The sequence below is a fragment of the Sciurus vulgaris genome (genome assembly GCF_902686455.1).
Source record: "Sciurus vulgaris genome assembly, chromosome: 13".
Lineage (NCBI taxonomy): Eukaryota > Metazoa > Chordata > Mammalia > Rodentia > Sciuridae > Sciurus > Sciurus vulgaris.
In genome coordinates, this window is record NC_136474.1 from 50140593 (window position 1) to 50163550 (window position 22958).

The window sequence follows — 22958 nt, forward strand, 5'->3', positions numbered from 1 at the left end:
TCTAGAATATCTTAATGGTCATTATGTAGACAATATAGCTCCAGTCCTTAAACTCAGAACGCCTAGTTCACCACTAATTAACTTTGATACTTATTAGCTGTATGATCTCCAGCAAGTTATTTTACCTCTACATCCCTCAGTTTCATTATCAGTAAAATGGAGATAAGGACAGAATTTACCCCTCAGTGTTAAGGACTAAGGAGGTAAAAAGTTTGAAGGGTACATGGATATTGTGACATGCAATACTTTTATCCACTTTGTGAGGATTTCCCTACAAAATACAGAATCAAAACTTTTATTATGCAGTCATACTTGTGCTCAGTGTAATACAACACGTTACAAATTTTCGCATTCCACATCCACAACAATAACTGGATTAATAACCAAATCTGACTGTGGTCTTCAGTCCCTTTCCTTTCTCTAAACCTGCTATTTTCTGTCTCCCAATCCATCCCAGTTTAGAATCGCACCGGGAAATAACGAACAGAGAAAGCCTCGTTTGTTTATTTTTCCACACTATAATCTTGTCTAATCTAGTTTAATTACTAAGTGACTATCTTGGGCAACCAGGAAGGAAGGAGCGGGAAGGCGGTGCCTGGACAGGGCAGAACCTGGACCAGAGGAAGCCATACCCAGCCCCGCCCAAACACGTCGGAGAAACGAAGACCACCTGCAGCTGGCAACCGATCCAGGAGGCCCCAGGTCCAGCGGGCAGAGGCCGGAAGTGCGTCCCCAGGGGGCGGGGCAAGGTGACTTAAGGAGGAGCCGAGGGCGCGCGGCCAATCGGAAGCGAGCGCTGCTGCGGTCAAGGCGGAAGAGAAGAGGTCTAGTTCCGGACGCGGCGGCAGCCGCCGCCATCTGTCACCTTAGCTCCGGCACCAGCAGCAGGTCGCCGCCGCCCCGCTTGTCTTCTCGGCAGAGCCTGGTTCCCGTTCTGCCACCTCTCTCTTCATCAGAGCCTGCTCCCCGTTCTGCCACCTCTCTCTTCATCAGAGCCTGCTCCCCGTTCTGCCACCTCTCTGCTCTGTTCTCGCTGCCTTCTTCCCCCAATGGATCTGGTCGGAGTGGCATCCCCTGAGCCCGGGAGGGCGGCGGCCTGGGGACCCAGCAAAGTAAGTGGTGGTCGTGCTGGCGTACCCGCCTTGGTCACCTGGGCTGGTTCTCTTGGAACCTGGGAGAAGTCATTCGGGAAGTTATAGGCCCGGGACCCCGACGTCTTCGAGAAAGGGGGACCGCAGTCGGACTGCCGGGGTGTGGTGGTGGGAAGAGGCGGAGGAAGGCGGCTGGGGCTTCCACTGTGGTCTGGGGTCTGTCTTTAGTTCCGCACCTTGCTTTGAGTCCTGTAGCTTATGTTTGAGTATAAATTCCCTTTTCAGACTCTTGACACTTGAGGGGAAACGAGCATGATCTTGTTTGTCACAGGCCAAGTGAGTCAGCCCAATCCATGGAAAGCTAGACAGAAAGTTGCTTTAGGAAGCTGTTTTCTTAATTTGATAAGTGTGGTTTTCCCAGTTCGGTGATTTCGTGTTTTTGAAGTGGTGTGGAACACGAACACACCCTCTGTCCTCCGACGCTAATACCTAGTGTATAGTACAAGCTGTATGTAACATGGTTATGAATTTTCGTTGTATGCCTAGACTTTAACGTTTCAATTTTTTTCTGTAATAGCAAACTTAAACCTTTATTTCACATTAGGTTTCTGATTTTCAGGCTGCTCTTTTGCATGTTACTTTCATTAAATGGGTGCAAAGACTTGTGGCACGTTATTGAGGGTTGTTTGAGAACCAAAAGCGCTTCCATTGGGATTTGTGTTCCTCAAATTAAGGTTGTGAAGAAATCCAGAATTTTAACTTAATAGTTGTCCTTTGCATGCTAATACAGAACACTTGTTTCACTTAAAAGGTTACCTGTTAATCTTATGGAACCTTTAGGATTGTTCTTAACATAAAAGGAGGTAAATAATTAGCCCTTAAGTAAAGAAAGATTGATTTTATAAAAGTTTTTTTTTTTTTTTTCCCCCTTTCTTGGTGATACTGGGAATTGAACCCAGTGGTACTTTACCACTGAGCTACATCCCCAGCCCTGTTTGTTTGGAGACATCTTGCTAAGTTGCCCAAGCTGATCTTAAATTTGCCATCCTCCAGTATATGCCTCTTGAGTTGTGGGGTTACAGGTTTTTAAAAATTCTTATACAACTTTAGGACAAGTCTAAGACATTCCTTTGGTAAATGTGATTAGTGAACATAAAAAAACAAATTAATAGACTAATATATATATTCTACATGTAAATTCCTTGCAGTTAAACATCCACAAAGGCTGGTAAAAATGTTAAATGAGACCAACTCTGTTCATAATAAAGTCTCAGAGCCAATTTTACTTAACTAATTCAGTAAGAAAATATTTTATGCCACATTGTCATTTAAGTGTTCATCATTAAAACCACAAAATTCCACTTTCATCATTTAACAAAAATATGCTCGTAGGGTTATTGATATTCTGTTGGAAAGACAGGGTTTTAACAAACAGAACTTAAAAAGAGGCCAAAAGTATCACTTAACCTTTTCCTTCTCTAAACTTGTAGAAAACCAGAGTGAATGGAGGAAGCAGGTGGACATTTGAGGAAGACTTTGTAAAAGGGAAGGAAGGTTTAAGGCCAATAATTCTCAAGACTTTTTAGTTAGGATATTCTTATACTCTTAAAAATTGAAGCCAGGTGTGGTAGTACATACCTGTAATCCCAGCTACTTGGGAGACTTAGGCAAGAGGATTTGCAAGGTTAAAACCAGTCTGGGCCACCTACCTAGACCCTATGTCAAAATTAAAAGGGCTGGGGATGTAACTGAGTGGTAGAGCACTTGCCTAACACACTCAAAGCCCTGGCTTCAATCCCCAGTATCATTTTAAAAAAAATCATTTAAGACCCCAAAGAACTTTGTTTATATTGATTATATCTATTGACATTTTTCCATGACTGAAAATAAAACTGAGAAATAAATTGTTTATTAAAAGTCACATTACGTAAATAACATTTCATATTAAAAAAGCCTTCAACCGGGTGTGATGGCGCATACCTGTAATCCCAGTGGCTCAGGAGGCTGAAACTGGAGGATTGTGTGTTCAAAGCCAGCCTCAGCAAAATCGAGGCACTAAACAACTCAGACCCTGTCTCTAATAAATACAAAATAGGGCTGGAGATATGGCTCAGTGGTTGAGGGCCTCTGAGTTCAATTCCCAATACCCCCCAAAAATAAAAAGTAAAAATAGTCTCTGAAACAAAATTAGTGAAGAGAATATTATTGTTTATATTTTTAAAAATCTCTTTAACGTCTCACTCAGTAGAAGGTAGCTGGATTCTCATCGATTCTCTTTTCCCTTTTTTCCAATCTGTTGTAATATTTTGTATTGAAGTATATAAAAAAATTCATCTTCACAGAATAGGAGTACAGTAGAAATACTGAGAAGGAATTGAGTTAATCTCTAAACATGCACATTTATATCCTAAACTTGTTGCCTTAGGAAATTTTAGGAAAATGCAAGAATACACATTAGCCATCAGTGATGATGCCGTCACATATGATGTAGCTTGGGAAAACTCCACACATGAAAGAATGAGTATAAAAGAGACAAAGGATGTTGTTAGTATATTATGAAAATTTTGACTGCAGACTCTCTGAAATGGCCCTGGGAGCCCTTTCACCACAGTCCCGGGATGCTGGTTATAAAATGCCAAGCTGCTATTATGAACAATGAATTTTAGGAGATGTTCCAAGAGGGAAGGATTGGTAAACTAGAGGCAAAAGTGAGGAAGTATGTAGCTCTATTGGAAAGAGAGCCGTGAAAAATGTGTTAGTGGTACTTCTTAAAATTGTCCAGGTCATCAAAAACAAGAAGAGGTCTGAAACAATACTACCTAAAAGAGCGTAAGGGGACCATAAACAACTAAATGTAGTGTGCTGTCCCAGGTAGGGAAGTGGAAAAAGGTCATCAGGGAAAGACCGAGGAAATCTGAGTAATGTATGGACTTTAGTTAGTAATGTATAAATATTGGTTCATTAATTATGACAAATGTTGACACTAAAACAGATGTTAATAGTAGGGGAAACTGGATATGAGGTGTTTGGGGACGCTACTATCTTTGCTAGTTTTCTGCAAATTGAAAACTAGTATAAGTGTTCTCTTAAAAAATGGATAATGTTATTGTGTAGATCAGATCACTTGTTCCAGAAACCTTTATCTTGAGTGTAAAATTACTTTAATATTCTGCCTAGAGTTTAATCTTCTGGCTGTTTGGTTAGCAAAGGGATCTTCTACAGATTGTGTGTTTTGTTTTGTTTACTTCAAATACACAGACTGAATTTTTGTCATGTGTCTTCTTCATGTTTGCCATTCTTGACTTGACTTGTTTCTTTCTCCATAGTTGTCTTTAGTAAAAACCTTTTTTAGAAAGTGGGACAGGCAGCAAGGGGTGCATCCTTAGGAACCAGAAGGAAAGGGGGATGATTTCTATCTAATCTGCGGCCAGCCAGGGGTGGAAGAATGTGGTAAGTGGAGCAGAACACTCAGGAACAGTGGTCAATGGCAGTTCCCAGAGGAGAGGAAGACAGGGTGGGTCTTAGGATTCTTTAGCAACGGGGGGGAAAAAACTCAAGCAGCTAATTATGGGCTTAGATATTCCTTAGTAAGGACTGTGTGGGCTTTCTCTTTAGATCTTGATGTTATGGGGAGTTTATGTTGATGAACAGAATAGTAGGAAATGACTTTAGATAACTAGGATAGAGCAAGATTGTGAGTTTTGCCTCATTGCCTTGGGTTTATTATTATTACAATTTTAACATTTAATTTAAAAAAGATGATGACAGGATTCTCCAATATGTTATCGCCTGGTACCTGTTTTTTAGGAGAAGAAGCTTCCAGTAAATTTTCCAAAGTCCCCTTAGTGAGATGAGCCTCTTATGCTGTGGGGCAGGCCCAAGGGTTACTTCCTGCTCCAGGGCTCTCCTTCACAGAGTGTAGAAGATTTTATGGAGGGTTTTGAGGACTGTTGAAGAGTTTGATTAGATTTCAAAGTGTGGAGTTGGCAGCCCTTTCTGAAATCTTTATTACCTCACTCAAGGAAGTTGCTTCAGACTGAGGTGGCCGAACCAAATTGGTCAGCAGAGGAATGGCAAGTGTAGCTCTAGAGTGTGAGGCTTGAGGAGCAAGGTCAGTATGGGGGGGCTCTTAGGGTGTCCAAGTGCTGTATGTGGCCCTCTACATGTTTCTCTTTCTGATCCAGACTCTTAGGAGTAGGGAATCTCTCTCAAAGTGGCAAAATTACTGCCTATCATTTTTGCTCCTTTGAGAAACTGTCAACTAATGTTTTAATATCTTTACAGAATTAGTTCACATATGACAGATGACTCGAAGCCTCAGATGTGGGTGGGCAAGGTGAAGGAAAGGACTACAGAGTAGCAGGGATGTCTGCAGCTTATGAACAGCTTGGCAGTTCCATTAACTTGGTACTGTTTCCTTGCAACACATTATTCAGTGAGTACTTGAATGCTTCTTTATGTCTAAAACTCTATGCTGAGCTCTGGAACTGAGAAGACTCCACCCTGCAAGGAGCTTGTGCTCCATCATGGTTGCTGTATGAACCCTAATTAGCAGTGGGTTCTATAGGTGGCGTGTTTGCATAGTGGTATGGATACCCAAAGCAAGAATCCAACCTTGTCTGGTAGCATGGAGACAATCCTAAAAGAGTAGGTAACATTAAATTGATGTAAATAGAGGGAAAAACCACTGACAGAGAAAAGAATGAGTGAAGGCATGGAGGGGTGAACTGTGCCATATTTGGGATATAATTAGGATCCATGAGCGTTGGGTATGGAAAGATAAGTGAGGGCAAGTTGCGAAGGGCATTCCTTGCTGAGGAGTGTGGATTTTATACTGCAGACAATGAGCCAGTTTGCTTCTCACATTCCAGGGAAGGCCATTAGGGACAGCAGTAAACACTTAAGAAATGTAGTCTCTTTGCGTTCTAGCACCTTGGGTCAGGTCTCAGCACTTCCACCTAAAGTCTTATCTTGAGTTAGAAAGCCTTTCTTTATCTTAGTTTCCAGACCTTTAAAATGGGAATGATATTGCAACTACTCAGTTGTGGTGTGATTTAAATAATCTGTGTAAGTTATATGTGTTTAGCTAAGCTACTTAAATATGGAGAATATTGAAATGCTATCTGATATGCTACTATTAGTCAATGCCAAATGTGAATGAGAGAGGCTGGAGTTGTGGCTCAGTGGTAGAGCGCTTGCCTGGCATGTGTAAGGCCTTAGGTTTCATACTCAGCATCACGTATAAATAAAAAATAAAAGATCCATTGACAACTAAAAAAGTATTTCAAAATTATAAAAATTAAAAAAATGTGAATGAGAATTCTGAGTTATAAAATATAGTTATCTGCCTTTTGGAACCTGGACTTTGACCCAAACCAATTAATTTTGGTTCAAGCCTTTCTAGGTTAAAGAGCAGAAGGAAATCAGAATCATGTAGCCAAATATTAGCTATGTTCTGTAAATTACAGAGAGCTTCAAGTTTCCAGACCACAAAAGACTTATCAGTAGCGTACTCAATGGCTGATAAATTCTGAGTCACACCAGAACTTCAGTAAGCCTCCCTGTTCTCTCCAGGTCTGGCCTTATATAAGTCTGCAACAATTTGCAATGGCTAATGTAGGTATGTCCTTGGGAACAGGTGCACCTCCTGAATCTCAGGATAAGACTAGACAAAACTTGATTCTGATTCACTCAGGCATAAATATAGTTATCATTGTTAATCACCCCTACATACTCCACCCACACAGCTGAGCCAAGTTGATTCCTGCACCGTAGTGCTATGAAACCTGAACAAGGGTCAGTTGTCCAGTTGTCTCTCAGAGCCATGCCAAAAGGCTGTTAGACTAGGTAGAGAGCCTGTGCTCACTAACCCTGTTTAAATAATTTTGTGGCTAATACAGATATCTTTGTATGAAAATTTCTGTTTGAACTTTATCCCAAAGGCAGTGGGAAACAATAAGATCTAGGTGAGAAAGGGAACCAATCAAATCTGCAATTTTAGATTTTGTTGGTGTGAAGAATGGAAGCAAGCAAGATAGGAAGCAAAAAGATTAGTTAGGAGTTAAGAAAATAGTGAAATAAATTTAGAATTTGTGCTTCAGGAAGGCTGAGACAGCCGGCTGTGGTGGTGCATGCCTGTAATCCCAGCTGCTTGGAAGGCTGAGGCAGGAGGATCCCAAGGTCAAAGCCAGCCTGAGTAATTTAGTGAGGACCTATGCAACTCAGCGGCCCTGCCTCTAAATAAGTAAAATACAAAAAAGGGCTGCGGATGTGGCTCAGTGGTCAAGTATAAAGTATTACTTGGATGTAATTATATTGTTTCAGGAGGCTGTCTTTCAAATTCTAAAGTTCAGAAATGTAATTTTTGTGGTTCTTGTTGGTTTTGTTTTAGCAAGATGTCTTGAGAAGGGGCAGACACACTTTATATTTAGCTAAGATTTAATGCTTAAATTAGAATGAAGTTTAACTTCTAAGTGGGGTTTAAATTATGCTAGTTGGTAGGCTATGAGAAACTCTACTTGGAAAGCCAAATCATAAGCTGAAGGTTGCTCAGTAAGCAAGGAATTGGAAACCAGGAAGGAACTTAAACTCCTTGGCTGTTGAGATGGTACTGTAATATCCTGATGCTTCCCTCAACCATGAGAACAGGCCAGAAAGTACTTCAGGATGTTTTAGTTTACATTTATCCTTGTTTAAATTGAGCTAGAGGATATTTTTACTTCTAAGATGATTTCTTCAAATAACTAATCTTTCATTTTGAGTTGATTTAACTAGTTTAATTCTTAAAAGATAGCCTTATTTCTAAGTTAATTGTGAGAGTTTTTTGTTTTTTTTTTTTAAGTGTCCATGGGCTACCCCTCAGAACACAATATCCTGTTCTTTGGCTGATGTAATGAGTGAACAGTTGGCTAAAGAATTACAGTTAGAAGAAGAAGCTGCTGCTTTTCCTGAAGTTTCGTAAGTAAAATTAACAAAGTATCTATTTTATCTAGTAGCTTACTATAACAAAGTTTTAGGATTTGATTAATGATTGTCATGACAAGCAATTAAGTACATTTAGGAAAACAGTGCAGTAGAAAGCACAATATTGGGGTCTACTGATATTGGAATTCTGGTCCTGAGTTTGTGACTGGGGTTTTTAGTATAGGTTCAACAACCCAAAAAGACACTCAAAAGACACTCAGAAGGTTTCAGATTTTGGAATATTTCAAATATGGATTTTCAGATTTGGAATGCTCAACTGGTAAATCCAATGCAAATATTCCAAAATAGGAGAAATTCCAAAATCTGAAAGCTTCTGACCTCAAACATTTCGGATAAAGGATACCCAGCCTCTATTATCTTGGATAAATTACTCTCTCTCTGAGTTTTGTTATTTTCTTGTCAATGCAACAGTTCATCTAGGTGAGGTATAGTTCTGAAGTATTTGTGGTTTTATCTTTTCAGAAACTTTTATATCTCCTTTAACTAGAAGACAGAACAAATGCATCCTAGGTCTCAATTTGAATTTTCTAATAGACCCAATAGCATTCTCTTCTGGTTCTTTTAATCCTGGCTTGTGTTCTCATAGGTATAGGCCATTGGTCTTTTGAGGCTGCCTAGACAGGGGAAGGTGGAGAGAAAGTTTGGTGGAGTTCTTGCCCATTGTTTAGTACAATCCTAATCCTAAAAAGGGATATCCTACTCTCATAATCAGTAGGCCCTGTCTGCACCGCACATTATATTAGTTTTATCACTTTATTTTGAATAGTGTTGCTGAAGGACCATTTATTTCTGGAGAAAACATTGACACTTCCAGTGACCTAATGCTGGCTCAGATGCTACAAATGGAATTTGACAGAGAATATGATGCACAGCTTAGGCGTGAAGAAAAAAAATTCAATGGCGATAGCAAAGGTATTATTACCTTATTTGACAACTCCATTGGGTGGTAGAAAATGCTTATATTGTGCTACTAAATACATCTTCAACTATTTTTTGCCTTTTAAGTTTCCATTTTTTTGAAAATGCATCCTTTTTTTTGAAGACAGCGATAGTTCTGAAGATGAGGTTGACTGGCAGGACACTCGTGATGATCCCTACATACCAGGTATCAAAGCCTTTAGTTTCTGGGGGATAGAATGAGAGTATTGAAGACTAATTTTTCCAATGAATTGTTTTAGTTTTATATTTATTTTCAATATCATTTAATGATTATTTCATTAGATTCAAATGTCTGTTCAGACAGCATTGAATGTAGCAATTTAGTTTTTACTATTTTCATACACTTGGTTTGTCTTAATTGCCTTTAGCAAAACCAGTTCCTACTCCAAAAAGGGTTTTATTGGAAAAGGAAAAGATATCACTACCAAACATGATGAAGTGGTATGTGGGAGAAAGAATACAGCAAGAATGGAAAATGTAAGTTACAGAGAGTACCTATCTCTGAATCAAGAGTTTTGTTTGAAAGTTTCAAAAACAATATCTTAAATTTCTAAAATTCTTTCTTTCTGAAAATGTTAAATGTTTAGATGACAATATATCAGTGTCATGCAAACTCAACCACTTGAGAATATAAAGTATCTGTCTCAGAATAAAACCCTACACTCTTTAAAAATTAAATTGACTACATAGATTCTAAAATTAAGAAATAGTTCTTATATAACATTCATTCTTCATATTATTTTTTATAAATAGCATCCCTACCCAAGAAATACACAGCAGTGGTAACTGGAGGTGAAATGAGAGGGAGAAATACTTCTGGATTTTTTTTTCCCCCTCCAGTGCTGTGGATTGAACCCAGGGTATCATGGTTCCAGGCAAGCCCCCTACCACACCCAACCCCACACTTTCCTAATTTTTTTATATGTACCTGAACTACCCCTGCAAAATCAGAAATAAAATGTAATTTTTAAAGGTAACATTTTAACTTCCATAAAATTACGATTAATAGAAAATATTTAGACCTTAGAACACAAATGCTTGTTAAGTAAATATTAAGTTATATAATTTCTAGAAATATTCCATATCTGATTCAAGAATATCCAGTAAAACTCTCTGAGATATGGAAGTGTACTACAGCTGTACTTTCCAGTAGGGTAGCCACCTTTGCTATTGAACACTTCAAATTTGGATGATGTAACTAAGGAACTGAATTTTAAGTTCAGACTTAATTAGCTCAAATTTAAATATCCAGATGTGACCAGTGTCTCTAATTGGGCTGTGCAGCTCTACAATGCAGTTGTCATGGATGGGATGGGCATAACTTGCTGTGCTCAGTCCTCATAAATAATTATGATATTGATTTCTTTGGTATGTTTTGGTATAGCCTTCACCTTACAGCACTGTGTTCTTTGATATTAAAATGAGATTCAAAGCATGTACTGAAAGACCTTAGTTTTAGATATAATTGAATGTTTTCTGTGCATAGAATAAATGCTTCCTTTGGTCTATAATTTCTTTAGTAGCATTGCTCCTCTTTCTGTTAGTGACATTTTTCAGTGTAGTATCTATGATTCTGTTTTTATAGCATGATCATCTGTTGAATAGGAAATCTGTTCCGAGTAAAGACTAATTTTCTCGCTCTTTTTGTTTTGTTTTACTGTTCCCACCTAAAAGTATTTAGATGCTATTTCTTCTATTCTTGTCAGTTTGCACCTGGATTTCAGGTAGGAGATGGAATTGGAATGGATTTAAAACTATCAAACCATGTTTTCAATGCTTTAAACAACATGCCTACTCAGAAGAACGTCGAAGTGCCCGCCTCCATGAGAAGAAGGAGCATTCTACTGCAGTAAGGATCTTGATTTTTTTTTTTTTTCCCTTTAACAGAAGGATTCATATTAGAAAACTTGACATTTGGGAGGAAAAACAAAATAAAATTTCATGTTTGATATTTTCCTGTGGGATTGGTTTTTCATATCAAAGATGTAAATATAGTTTAAATGTCTTTGCTATTTGCTTTTTCAGATTTAATGTAATAGTTATTAATCATTTATTCAAAACTCCCATTTTAGTGGTCATAATACAAACTGTATAATTTACATTGCGTCAGAATGTTCCAGGATTTTTTTTTTTTTTTTTTTTTTTGTGGTGCTGTGGATCGAACCCAGGGCCTTGTGCTTGCAAGGCAAGCTCTCTACCAAATGAGCTATCTCCCCAGCCCCATCCAGGATTTTTTAAAAAATTATTTCCTATTGATATATTTGTAACCTATTAATCTCTAATGAAGTCTTGATGATAATCCCTAAATCTCCATATAATAAACTAATTTTGTGAAATATTTAGAAAAAATTAAGAATGTTAGAGATTTTTAAACTGGTGATAAGATTTTGATTAAGCTTAGTATCTCAGTTTTTTTTTTTTTAAATTTCCACTTAACTTTTTTAGATTAAGGACAGATTATGGAAATCATAGCTAAATCTCTTGAAAAAGACCCAGGAGGTGGGGAGACTACACAGGGTAGGCCAGGCCAAGGTTCTTTGTATTTGGTCCTGGCTCAGGTCTAAAAGGAAGGAGGCATTGTCTCATGGTCTCCAAAAGTGTCTCTGTGTTGCATAGGTTCTACTCAGAAAAGCAGATGGGGCCAGGGATCCCTGGTGGGGGCCTAGCCTGGTGGAAAGTATGTCTAAAGCAGGAAGGTGAAGTCAAAAGCCAGGGGTTTTGGAAGGAGAGGGACTCTCTCATCTTTGTCTCTCTTGGATGACAAACTGGGGTTACAGGAGAGAGATGGTGCCTGTACATTCCATGCCTGCTTGGTACCCCATTGCCCATCCCTTGCCACCTTTGCCACCCTGCCTTTCACTCCAGGAGTGTCTACTCTATATTTGGATCTCCCCCTAGCCACAATCCTGGGAGTAAGGGAGGGAAGACGTGCCTATTGTTGTACTATGGGAAGGCAGCAGCAGGCGGTAGAGTGGTGCCGGTGCTTCCCGTGCTTCAGTTTGCTTTTTTCTTTTTAGGGGTATGGGGGCGGGGGGGGGGGTTACTGGAGATTGAACTCAGGGGCACTTAGCAACTGAGCCACATCCATGCATATTTTGTATTTTATTTAGAGACAGGGTTTCACTGAGTTGTGTAGCGTCTCACTGTTGCTGAGGCTGGCTTTGAACTTGTGATCCTCCTTCCTCAGCCTCCCAAGCAGCTGGGGTTACAGGCAGGCTCCACCGTGCCTGCATCAGTTTGCTTTTTCAAAGAGCATCTTTGTCTCTTTTGGATGACAAAGAGAGGACACCAAAGTCAGGAGAAAGGTAGCAGTGGACAGAGTCCTGAGCCTGAGTTTGGCACCAAATATTACCAGAGCCACAGGGCCATGTAGAATTCTACCATGGCTGTCTCTATACCTGGTCGACTTCATTGCCCTTCCTGGGAGGAAGGAGCAGAAGGAGCAGGTGACAAATAATATGTTGCAGACCCCATGACTAGGCTTCCCTTGGAGAGACCAAAGGTCTGCTCCTTTCCAGCCTTGGCCCATCTCTTCCCACTAAGTGGGAAGAAAGACCTAGGATGCCAGAGTGCTGAGGAGGTGGGTGATGCCCAGGGTCAGGGCAAGTGTTCCTGCTGAGAGCTGGTTCTGCTGATGTGCTTAAACTTGAGCCCCTGGGAGGTGTCTCTCTCAGAGTCTTCACACTGGGACCCACGGCACACCGGAGGAGAGTGGAGACCAGCTTCTTCCCAGAGTGTGCAGGTGCAGCAGATAAACTCTTAATCGTTGGGTACTTCTAGTGCAGACTGTGGGTGGGTATGGCCGGAGGGGAGACTGGGTGTAAGTTGATCTTGCTCACTTTTTGCCCTTTGTCCTCCACTCAGAAAATCCTTCTCAAAACTTCTTCCAAACTGCCCATGCAGTAGCAGAGGCTCTTTTCCCTGGGACATTGGTGGTTGTGGCTCTGCTGTCAGCCCTAGAAGTCAGTCCCTTCGAGCCCATCCTTTAAAAAACCCTCTTCTCTGAGGATGTCCCTCACAGAAAGTGACTGTGTAGCACAAACTTGGGACTTTCACCAAACCCATATTAGCCTCATGGCCCTACCTGAACTGAAACCCTGAGATCTTCAGTTCCCGTGCCTCATCCTAGATATGACTCCTCTTCGTATCTGACTTGGAATGGTTCTTTTAGATATTCACTTTCAGAGATACCAGAGTTACATGAATTGTATCTTGATGGCACTCTTTTAAGAGCCTGATGTATATACATCTAAGTAAATTAAATAATAAAGTTGGAAAAAGGAAATATATATTTTGAACATTAGAGATTAGAAATGACTCAAATTTTTTTTAATTTGTTCCGTTCAGATATATATGACAGTAGAGTGTATTTTTACATATTATGCATACATGGAGTACAACTTAGGATCCCATTCTTGTGGTGGTACATGATAAGGAGTTTCACTGGTCATGTGTTCATATATGAACATAGGAAAGTTGGTCTGATTCATTTTGCTGTCTTTCCTGTGCCCATCTCCTCTCCCTTCCCTCCATTCCCCTTTGTCTAATCCAGTGAACTTCTGTCTCTCCCACCCCCTTGTGTGTTAGCATCCACATATCAGAGCATTCATCCTTTGGTTTTTTTAGAACTGGCTCATTTCACTTAGCCCACGTACCCACAAATGCCATGATTTCATTCTTCTTTATGGCTGAGTAATATTCCAGTGTGTGTGTGTGTGTGTGTGTGTGTGTGTGTGTGTACACACACCACATTTTCTTTATCCATTCATCTATTGAAGGGCACCTAGTTTGGTTCCATAGCTTGGCTATTGTGAATTGAGCTGCTATAAACACTGATGTGACTGCATCACTGTAGTATGCTGATTTTAAGTTCTTTGGATATAAATTGAGGAGTGGGATAATTGGGTCAAATGGTGATTCCACTCCAGATTTTCTGTGGAATTTCCCTATTGCTTTCCAGAGTGCTTGTACCAATTTGTAGTCCCACCAGCAATGTATGAGTGAACCTTTATTCCCAAATCCTCACCAACATTTATTGTTACTTGTATTCTAGATAATTGCCATCAGAAAATGTTTTATAATAAGTCATTTTTACTTACAGTATTTATCTTTTGCAGGAAAAAGCAGTTGATCCTAAGACACGTTTACTTATGTATAAAATGGTCAACTCTGGAATGTTGGAGACAATCACTGGCTGTATTAGTACAGGAAAGGAATCTGTTGTCTTTCATGCATATGGAGGGAGGTAAATGAACAAAATATGAAATCCCTTCTCCCCAGGATTAATAGATTTATACAAAATCAAAGCTAACATTGCATGGCAAGTAGAATTATTTAAAAAATGTTATTATAGGGATGGGGATATAGCTCAGTTGGTAGAGTGCCTGCCTTGCATGCACAAGGCCCTGGGTTCAATCCCCAGCACCACAAAAAAAAAAAAAAAAAAATGTTATTATAGAAAGTCTAAATGATATAAAACACATTCATTTTGTACTTGAGAGGTTTCAAATGACTATTGGTCAAGTTCCTGTTTTTAATTTTCTTAACTATTTAACTAGTCTCCCTTTGTAGATAGCACATATACATCATAATATATTGAATTATACTATTAAGTTCTAAAAATGAAGAGAATAAAAATGAATGTTGAAGCTGGGGGTGGGGCTGTAATTCATTGAAGTCCTTGGGTTTGATCTCTTATCACCAAAAAAAGAAGAGAAAAGAAAAAGAAATTAACATTGGAGCTTACATTTTCAAGTTATATGATCTGGAACAAGTTTCTAAACCTCATTAAAAAATTGTGTCTCACCTCATGGGATTTTTGTCACACTAAATGAGATTGTATATGATAATATTTGGTATTAATTTTAAACAACATGTATGTCTGCTTTTAAACTTTGTTTCCCTCTTTATAAATTTCAACTGAGGATTCCCCGAGTCCAGGCAAATATAACTAAACAGTACAGATTATTTAAAGGAAAGATTGCTTGTGGTAGATTAAAATTTACAGAAAGGATAAAATGAAAAGTAGCCTTCATCTCTCTTACCCTTGCCCAATAGCTGTTTCTCCAAAAGTAACTACTAGTAACAGTTTTAAATTTAATTTTACAGAAATTTGTATGTATTTGTCCTATACTTGGCTTATGCAAAGAGATTACATTCTACATCCATGATTTTTTTTAGCTAAATATTTTAGACCATTCTATATTACTAGTCCGTACCACCACCACCCCCCATTTTTAAATGAGTACATTCCATTATGTGAACATACAAGAATATCCTTGGACATTAATGTACCTTTGCAAATATATCCTTAGACTAAATTATTAACAATGATATTGCTGGGGCAAAGACTATATGATTTTTTTTTTTTCTTTTTGGTTAAGCAGTGGAAGGTTCACAGAACGGGGAGTGTGAATTTGTTCTCTGTTTGGGCCCCTGAGTTGACTGTTGTAGCAGCTGTGTTTCTCGATTTCTTTTATATATGAAAAATTTAACAATTACAAATTTTTTTTTCTTGTGTACCATACCAGTGGTCAAAATCTTGAGTTTGCGTTTTAATGGTAAGGCAAATGCAATTTTTCCCATGAGCTAGCCAAATCTGCAGGTTGTGTGCATTCTGAATGTCAGGAGATATTGCGAGATTGCCCTATGAGAAGCTTGACTAATTTATTTTGCTACTGGCAGCAAAAGTTTATTTTCTTTGTCCTCATCAATGTTTAGTATTATCAACATTCATATTTTTTGTCAGTGTGAACAATGGAAAGTAACATCTTGACAGTTCGATTTGCATTTATTTATTTGTGATTGTACATTTTTTCAGGTGCCTTATTGGCCATTTGTTTTTTTGGTTTTTTTTTTTGCGTATTTGTTTGTTTTGGTGGGGGTTGTCAACAGTTTCCTTTGTCTTCTGATCATTTTATATTTAATGATACTTTGATATGATGAATGATCGATTTCCTTCTGGTGATATTGGTATCATAATCTGTGTTTCTGCATTTGTAAGTAGCAAAACTGGAGAGCATCCAGTTTTGTACAACTGAAAAATGCTTTCAAAAAGCATATATAATGTGCTATATAATGAATTGCCATAAATTTTGCAACTTAAAACAACACCTTCCCAGCGACTTGGGAGGCTGAGGCAGGAGGATGGTGAGTTCAAGGCCAGCCTCAGCAACTTGGTGAGACCATATCTTAAAATAAAAAGTAAAAGGCTGGAGATGTTGCTCAGTGGTAATCAATCCCTGGATTCAATCCCTGGTACCCCAAAACCACAACAATACCTATTTACTCTTACAGCTCCTGATGATTGGAGGTCCAGGCCTGGCTTATTGGATTCTGTGCTCAGCTGGGTTCTCTGCTTAGGGTCTCAGAAGGCACAGTCTTAAGTGTTGGCCTAGCCATGTTACTTTCTGAAACTTGGAGTCCTCTTCCCTTGGCACCTTTCAGTATTAGTTAAAATGAGCAATGGTGATTTGGACTCAAGGTCATAGGGAAAGTGAAGATATAAGAGGTCCTACTCTTGTTGGCTCTCAGTTGGAGCTTGCTCTTAACTCCTGGCCCCTACAGATCCTTGCCATAGCTCAGGCCCTCATAGCTCATGTCAAAAGGAGCAGGAGAATCTCTTGCTTCATTCCACTAAGATATTGTCTTAATGCCACCTTTGCTATACAATGTAACCTAGTCCAGGGAGTGGCATCAGCTTCCTCAAGGGGAGGAAGTTAATAAGCAATGCAAGATTCTTAGGGATCAGCTTAAAATTCTTCCTCCTACAAAGGTCTTTTGGGTTCTGTCATTCTCCAGAGGACCAAGCAATTGACAATATTTGTTGTTGTTGTTTTTGGTTTTGGTGCTAAAGATTCAACCCAGGCCTAACACATGCTAAGCACATGGTCTACCACTGAGCTACAACTTCAATCCCATAGTCTAAATTACTCACATAGTAACTTGTGTTAGACTTTTCAGGAAGTAAAGTATAAGACATATTCTCTACACTCTCAAAGAATTTATGCCAGGAGAGAGAATATTATAGCAGGAATGGTTATGTTCAGTTAAAGATAAATAAATAATGGACTGCACAAATGTATAAGTGAGACCTCACTAGGGGTAGTAACAGCAGAACTAGATCACTGCCAGGTAGATTCAGGAAAGGCATTGTGACAAAGTTAGATCTCAACATACATTTTAAAAATAGGTAAAACAAAACCAGTGTTGAGTAAAAAAAGCGCTAGTAGTAGTATATATATAGAGTATATATAGAGTATATATAGAGTATATATAGAGTAGTAGTAGAGTTATATATTATATATATATATATATATATAGATGGTATACTACTATATATATGTAGTATACCATCTATAGATGTTTATTCATGTGAATATATACTTATCCTTTAAAGATGATTACATTAATAATAATAGATAAGGATTGAAGTTTAGACAATAAGATTAGAAGGTATGTTTTTAAAGGTAACAGAATGAAACTGTATAAGCACATTAGACACTGGTAAGGAGGATCTTAAAAATTAGGCAGAGGAAGCTGGCATTGTGACACATGCCTGAAGTACCAGCTACTTTGAAGGCTATGCAGCAGGATCACTTGAGCCTAGAAGTTTAGAGCCCATCTAGGGCTAAACTTTGTCTCTTTAAGAAAAATAAAGGCTGAGGGATGTATAATTTGTTAAGAAATAAGTTTTTTTGTTTGTTTTTAACTAGGAGAATAAAAAGAAAAATCATATATATTAGTCTCTATATTGGAAATCTTCCAAAAAAGGAAACTTTTCCTCAGTATTTGTGCTAGAACTTCATGTACTATATAGTTAAACTATTGCAATGACAAAGAGTTTATCACCTCACAATCTAGCCTGTTCTGTCTGTAACATCTTTAGATTATTGAAAACAACTTCTTTGTAATTTTCTTTAATCTCTCTGCCTGAAAGTCACTTTATCCATTCACCAATATTTGAGCAACTGCCATGTGGCAGGTCCTCTTCTAGGTTCTGGGGGTACAACAATGAATGGTACAAGGAGGATCCCTGCAAAATGTGCTTGACTTCCATCTCCAGCCCTCTTCCAAGACAATAATAAGTAAAAACTTTGAGTTATGTGGTATGCAGATTGTTAAAATAGGGTAATGTCATAGTGACTGGTTGACTGGTTTTGATTAGTAGAACAGGAAAGTCGTCTTAGCGAAGTGACACTTGAATGACACATCTGGGATACATTGAAGATCAGGTTGAAAGACATTCTAGACTCAGAACAGCCTGTGCGTAATGCTATCAGACAGGTACAAGCTTAGGGTCTTTGAGATAGAGTCCAAAAGCCAGAATGGCTGGAGCACAGTGTGTGCAGAGGAGAGAGGAGTCTGGAGAGGTGGGCAGGGTTTGGTGCAGGCAGGACTGTGTGAACCTGGGTAATAAATCTGCTATTCATTTAACTGCAGCGGGAACCAGGACTGATTTTGTTTTCAAAAGGTGACTCAGGCTGCTATGAGGAAAATGCATTATAGTAAGAAGTAATTGTAGCAGTTGAAATGAGCAATGGTGGTGATTTGGACTCTGGGTGTTAGTGAAAGTGAAGATAGAGGAGACTGCTGTTGTTGCGTGTTTGGAAGGCAGAGTGAGCAGTCTGTACCCTTGGATTGGATGTGGGAGGTCTCTCGGCTAAAGCATCTGATTGCTTACTGTTTACTGAGGCAAGACCCTAACTAAGTTAAGGTAGCAGTCTTCAAGAGTTTTGTTGTGGACATGTAAAGTTGAAGATGCCTGCTGGACATCCCAAGTGTTGTCAAATTGGCATTGGATAAACGAACCTGGAATTCTAGAGGAACTAAGACTGGGGATGGAAATGTGGGTGATATTTAAAGCCATGGACTATATGAAATTGCCCAGGAGGAGAAATGGGGTTTCTTAGAATCAATTGGAGGACGCTGACCTTTTAAGTCTAAGTGGAGGAGAAGGAGTCAACCAGGAGAATATGGTTCAACAATAAGGTTGGTGGTTTGATTCAGATTGTCCTCTGGAAATACAGTTCCTTTCTCTTCCAGATTAATATCACCTCAGATATTTAAAGGTAAATACTACTCTCAATTCATACACCTCCTCTTATTTCCACTGCCACCAGCATGACTCAGGCCCTTTCAGGAGCTCACAGTCGGAGTAGCATCACGAGTCAGCCCCACACTCGAGCTTCTCCCTGCTGCCTCCCATCCTGACATCCTGGCTGCTTGATCTTCATAACATGCGTCTTTGAGGGTGCCTTGCTGCAGAGCCCTCAGGCTTTCCCGCTACCTTTGGGGATATAGCTAGGTTCTTTTTTTTTTTTTTTTTGTAGTGCTGGGAATTGAACTCAGGGCCTTGTGCTTGCAAGGCAAGCAGTCTACCAACTGAGCTATATCCCCAGCCCTATAGCTAGGTTCTTCATTGGTCTCTCTCATCCTGTGCCTTCAGCTCCAACTTCTTTCACTTTCCCTCTCCAGCCTAGTCTTGACTACAATGTTCGGTATTCCTCAGATACATCCTGTGGTCTCTACCTCTGCTTTTAATAATATTGTCAAGTCCTACCTGTTCTCCTGATTCTGTTTCAGTTCCACTTGTGCTGTGAAGCCTTGCTGCCCTTTCCAGTCCAAAGAGACCTGTTCATTCATGTGCTTCTTTGATTCTCTCCTCCCCTCCTTGCATACTTAAAGGGCAGGAACCCTTCCACTCACCTTCATATCTTCTAGGAGTTAAAGTTATTTTTTAAAAACTGTTTTTTGTGTTGCTTCTATTGAATTTTGCCCCAGAGCCATCCCAGGTAGACTGTAGCCCATTTTAAAATGTGTGTCTTTTCATTGTTTCTCAAGCTTGATACCCTGGTCATTCAGTGAAGAATATTATTATATTACAAACTGTTCAAAACGGACATTTTACTTGCAAGTAAGAAAACCAGCCAGGCGCAGTGACATACTCCTGTAGTCCTGGCTTCTTGGGAGACTGAGGCAGGAGGATTGCTTGAGACCAGCTTGGGCAACATAGTAAGACCTTGTCTCAAACAAAAACAATAATCCCAAAACCCAAGGTTTTTTAAGATCTAAAACTTGAAGACAAATAAATAAATAAATAAATAAATAAATAAATAAATAGCAAGACTTGACCCTCTCAGAGAAGGTAGATCTATTTTATCTACTTCAGTGTTATAGAATTTTTATTTTGTAGTTGTTTCACTTGTGAACTGGTAACTTGTACTGACCTAACTTTTCTTCTCCCATTTAGCATGGAAGATGAAAAGGAAGATGGTAAAGCTATACCTACAGAATGTGCCATCAAGGTATTTAAAACAACCCTTAATGAGTTTAAGAATCGTGACAAATATATTAAAGATGATTTCAGGTTTAAAGATCGCTTCAGTAAACTAAATCCACGTAAGATCATCCGCATGTGGGCAGAAAAAGAAATGCACAATCTCACAAGGTAAAGAAAATCATTGTGCTAGAAGTAATCTTGGGTAATTGTCTTTTAGTGTGAGGACTACTAGCCAGGCAAAAACGTCTATGCTTTCTCTTAAATTCATTTATAGAAATAATGAAAAACCTTGAAATTCTAGTGCTTCATTTTTCTTTCCCCAGTGACATTTGAGGAAAATGTTCTACCTAGACATTTTATCACATTCAAATACTGTCTTTTAAATTGTCTTTCTAAAGAATTAAAATGTCTAGCTTCCTGTTAGGCTTAGCACAAATAATCATTTCCCTTTTTGGTTCAGAAAATGTCGTTTATTACTCTAATTTGTTAATTTGGTGGGGTTAGGTTCTTAACCAATCAAATTGATTTTCTTTTCTTTTATTACACTTATTCCTCAATTTTCTAAGCAGTTTATTTTCTGTCAAGGAATTTGTTTTATTCAACCAAGAAATTGAGTTCCCCACTAATAAATCTTTCCCCATTAATTAAATCTTCCTTTATCGATAGAAAACTTAATTTTAGTTTGTTCTTTTCTAGCGATGTTTGGTTTTAAAAGCAATTATCCATATTTACTAGTTGCAAAATTCTTCTAGAGTTTTCAAGTTGAATAAATGTCCTGGGTGGCCTTGCTACCCTCTCTGCTCCCATTTCTATACAGCTGAGCTCTCCTTCCTGCGTTTCTCACTTTGTCAGCCGCTTTGTCTTTCATGTGAATTCAGAGACCTTTTGTGACGTGTAACTTGCCTGTCTCTCTAGCCTCAGAGATTGCCCTTCCCTCTTCTCACAGATCCAGCTGTATTGACTGATGTGCATTCCCCAGATGGACTGTGCTATTGAATGCCTCCATGTTTTTCCTCATAGTGTCTTGATCTGGTCTTCCTCTTCCCCTACCCTTTTTAAAAGCCTGTGTGCTCCTGCAGTGCCTGCCCACATCTTTGCCAGTGCATGTATCATGCTACCCTCTACTTGAACTCCTCACACAGTTGTTATTTCCACCAGTCCATGGTTTCTTGTAGACAGAGGATATATCTTAGTGTTTCTGTGTTCCCACATCCCAGGGTGGGATATAGTGCCACCTCATTGCAGGCCTGTGTTAGGTATTTGTTGAATTAATGACCTATTTTCCCCCTTTGACCTTTACATTCTTAATCTTTCTGTGTAGAATGCAGAGAGCGGGAATTCCTTGTCCAACAGTTGTACTACTCAAGAAACACATTTTAGTTATGTCTTTTATTGGCCGTGATCAAGTTCCCGCCCCTAAATTAAAAGAAGTAAAGCTCATTAGTGAAGAAATGAAAGGAATGCCCTAACTAATCAAACTCTTCATGTAAGTTGTGCCTTTAAAAGCACACACATACTACTGACCTTTTCTTTCTCTCTCTCTTTTTTATTTTTGATACTGGGGATTGAACCCCAGGGCCATTTACTAGCTTACATCCTCAGCCCCTTTTCTTTTTATTTTGAGACAGGTTCTCACAAAGTTGCTGAGGGCCTTGTTGAGACTGCACCTTGAACTTAGAATCTCTTTGCCTCAGTCTTCCGAGTTGCTGGGATTACAGGCATGTTCCATCATACCCAGCTTCACACACTGACTTTTAAAGCATTTCTCTAGCCAGGTGTGCTGGTGTACCCCTGTATGTCCCAGCTACTTAGGAAACTGAGGCAGAAGGATCGCTTGAGCCCAGGAATTGGAGGCCAGCCTGGGGAACATAGGAGTCCCCGTATCAAAAGGAAAAGTTTGTGAAGGAATATCAACATCAGAATTATTTTTACATTGATATGTTGGTATCTTGAGTAGTTTTAGAAAACTTGGAGACTCATGGAACAAAAGAAAGCTTCATTGTTACCCTTAGTGATATAGAGCATGAAGCTATTTTTCACAAAACTGCCTTAGACTTAGTAGACTTAGCAGGTAGTGCCTCCTTATTGTGTATGCCTTCTTGAGAGTTATGACTAAGCGTGAAGGAGGGACCTATGAATATGGCTGGGAATAAGAGGGAAGTCAATTTGGTCTCATTAGAAGAAAGTGATGATGAAATTGAAGGTAGTAGGGAGTGCAGGCACTTGTGAAAATCTTGAGGGAGTTAGTCATACTTGGGACATACTTGAGGCCTTTTAAACTATAAAAATGCTAATACTGTCATGATTCCTCTGCATTTTTTTAATTGAACACTGGTGAAACATGTGCATTTTGCATCGTCTTTGCATGGAGACACCAGGTCATGCAGCAGTTGATCTGAATATGAAAGTGTTATTGAAAATAATTTTGTGAAGTCATAGCTAGAAAGCTGAGCCACCTTTCCCTGCCTCCAATAAAAAAAGAGGTGAAAAGAAAAGCCATTTTTCTGGCTCCTTTGGGAGGTGGGGTGGCTGGGGAAGAAATTAAATTGATGATGACATACCTTTGTTATTTAATTGTATTTAGGCTGGTAAACAAATACATTAATGTTGGATTCTACTATAAGCCTAGGAATCACTATCCTTTTTAAATGAAGAATATCTAA

At 39.0% G+C, this 22958-nt stretch overlaps 1 long non-coding RNA gene and 2 pseudogenes across 3 annotated transcripts in view; 2 read left to right on the forward strand and 1 right to left on the reverse strand.

Annotated features, from left to right (window-relative positions):
• LOC306642671 (fibroblast growth factor receptor substrate 2-like) overlaps nt 1-22958 on the reverse strand; it is a 43199-nt pseudogene that overhangs the window by 7260 nt on the left and 12981 nt on the right. The window lies entirely within an intron of this gene.
• On the forward strand, nt 983-9031 carry LOC306643325. Its single transcript, XR_013758903.1, has 3 exons — nt 983-1112; nt 7933-8048; nt 8842-9031. It is a non-coding gene; the product is annotated as an uncharacterized lncRNA (long non-coding RNA).
• Nucleotides 9029-21779, forward strand: LOC306643120 (serine/threonine-protein kinase RIO3-like; annotated as a pseudogene). Its single transcript, XR_013766869.1, has 7 exons — nt 9029-9039; nt 9122-9180; nt 9383-9491; nt 10721-10863; nt 14132-14259; nt 20266-20463; nt 21617-21779. The product of XR_013766869.1 is annotated as a serine/threonine-protein kinase RIO3-like (transcript).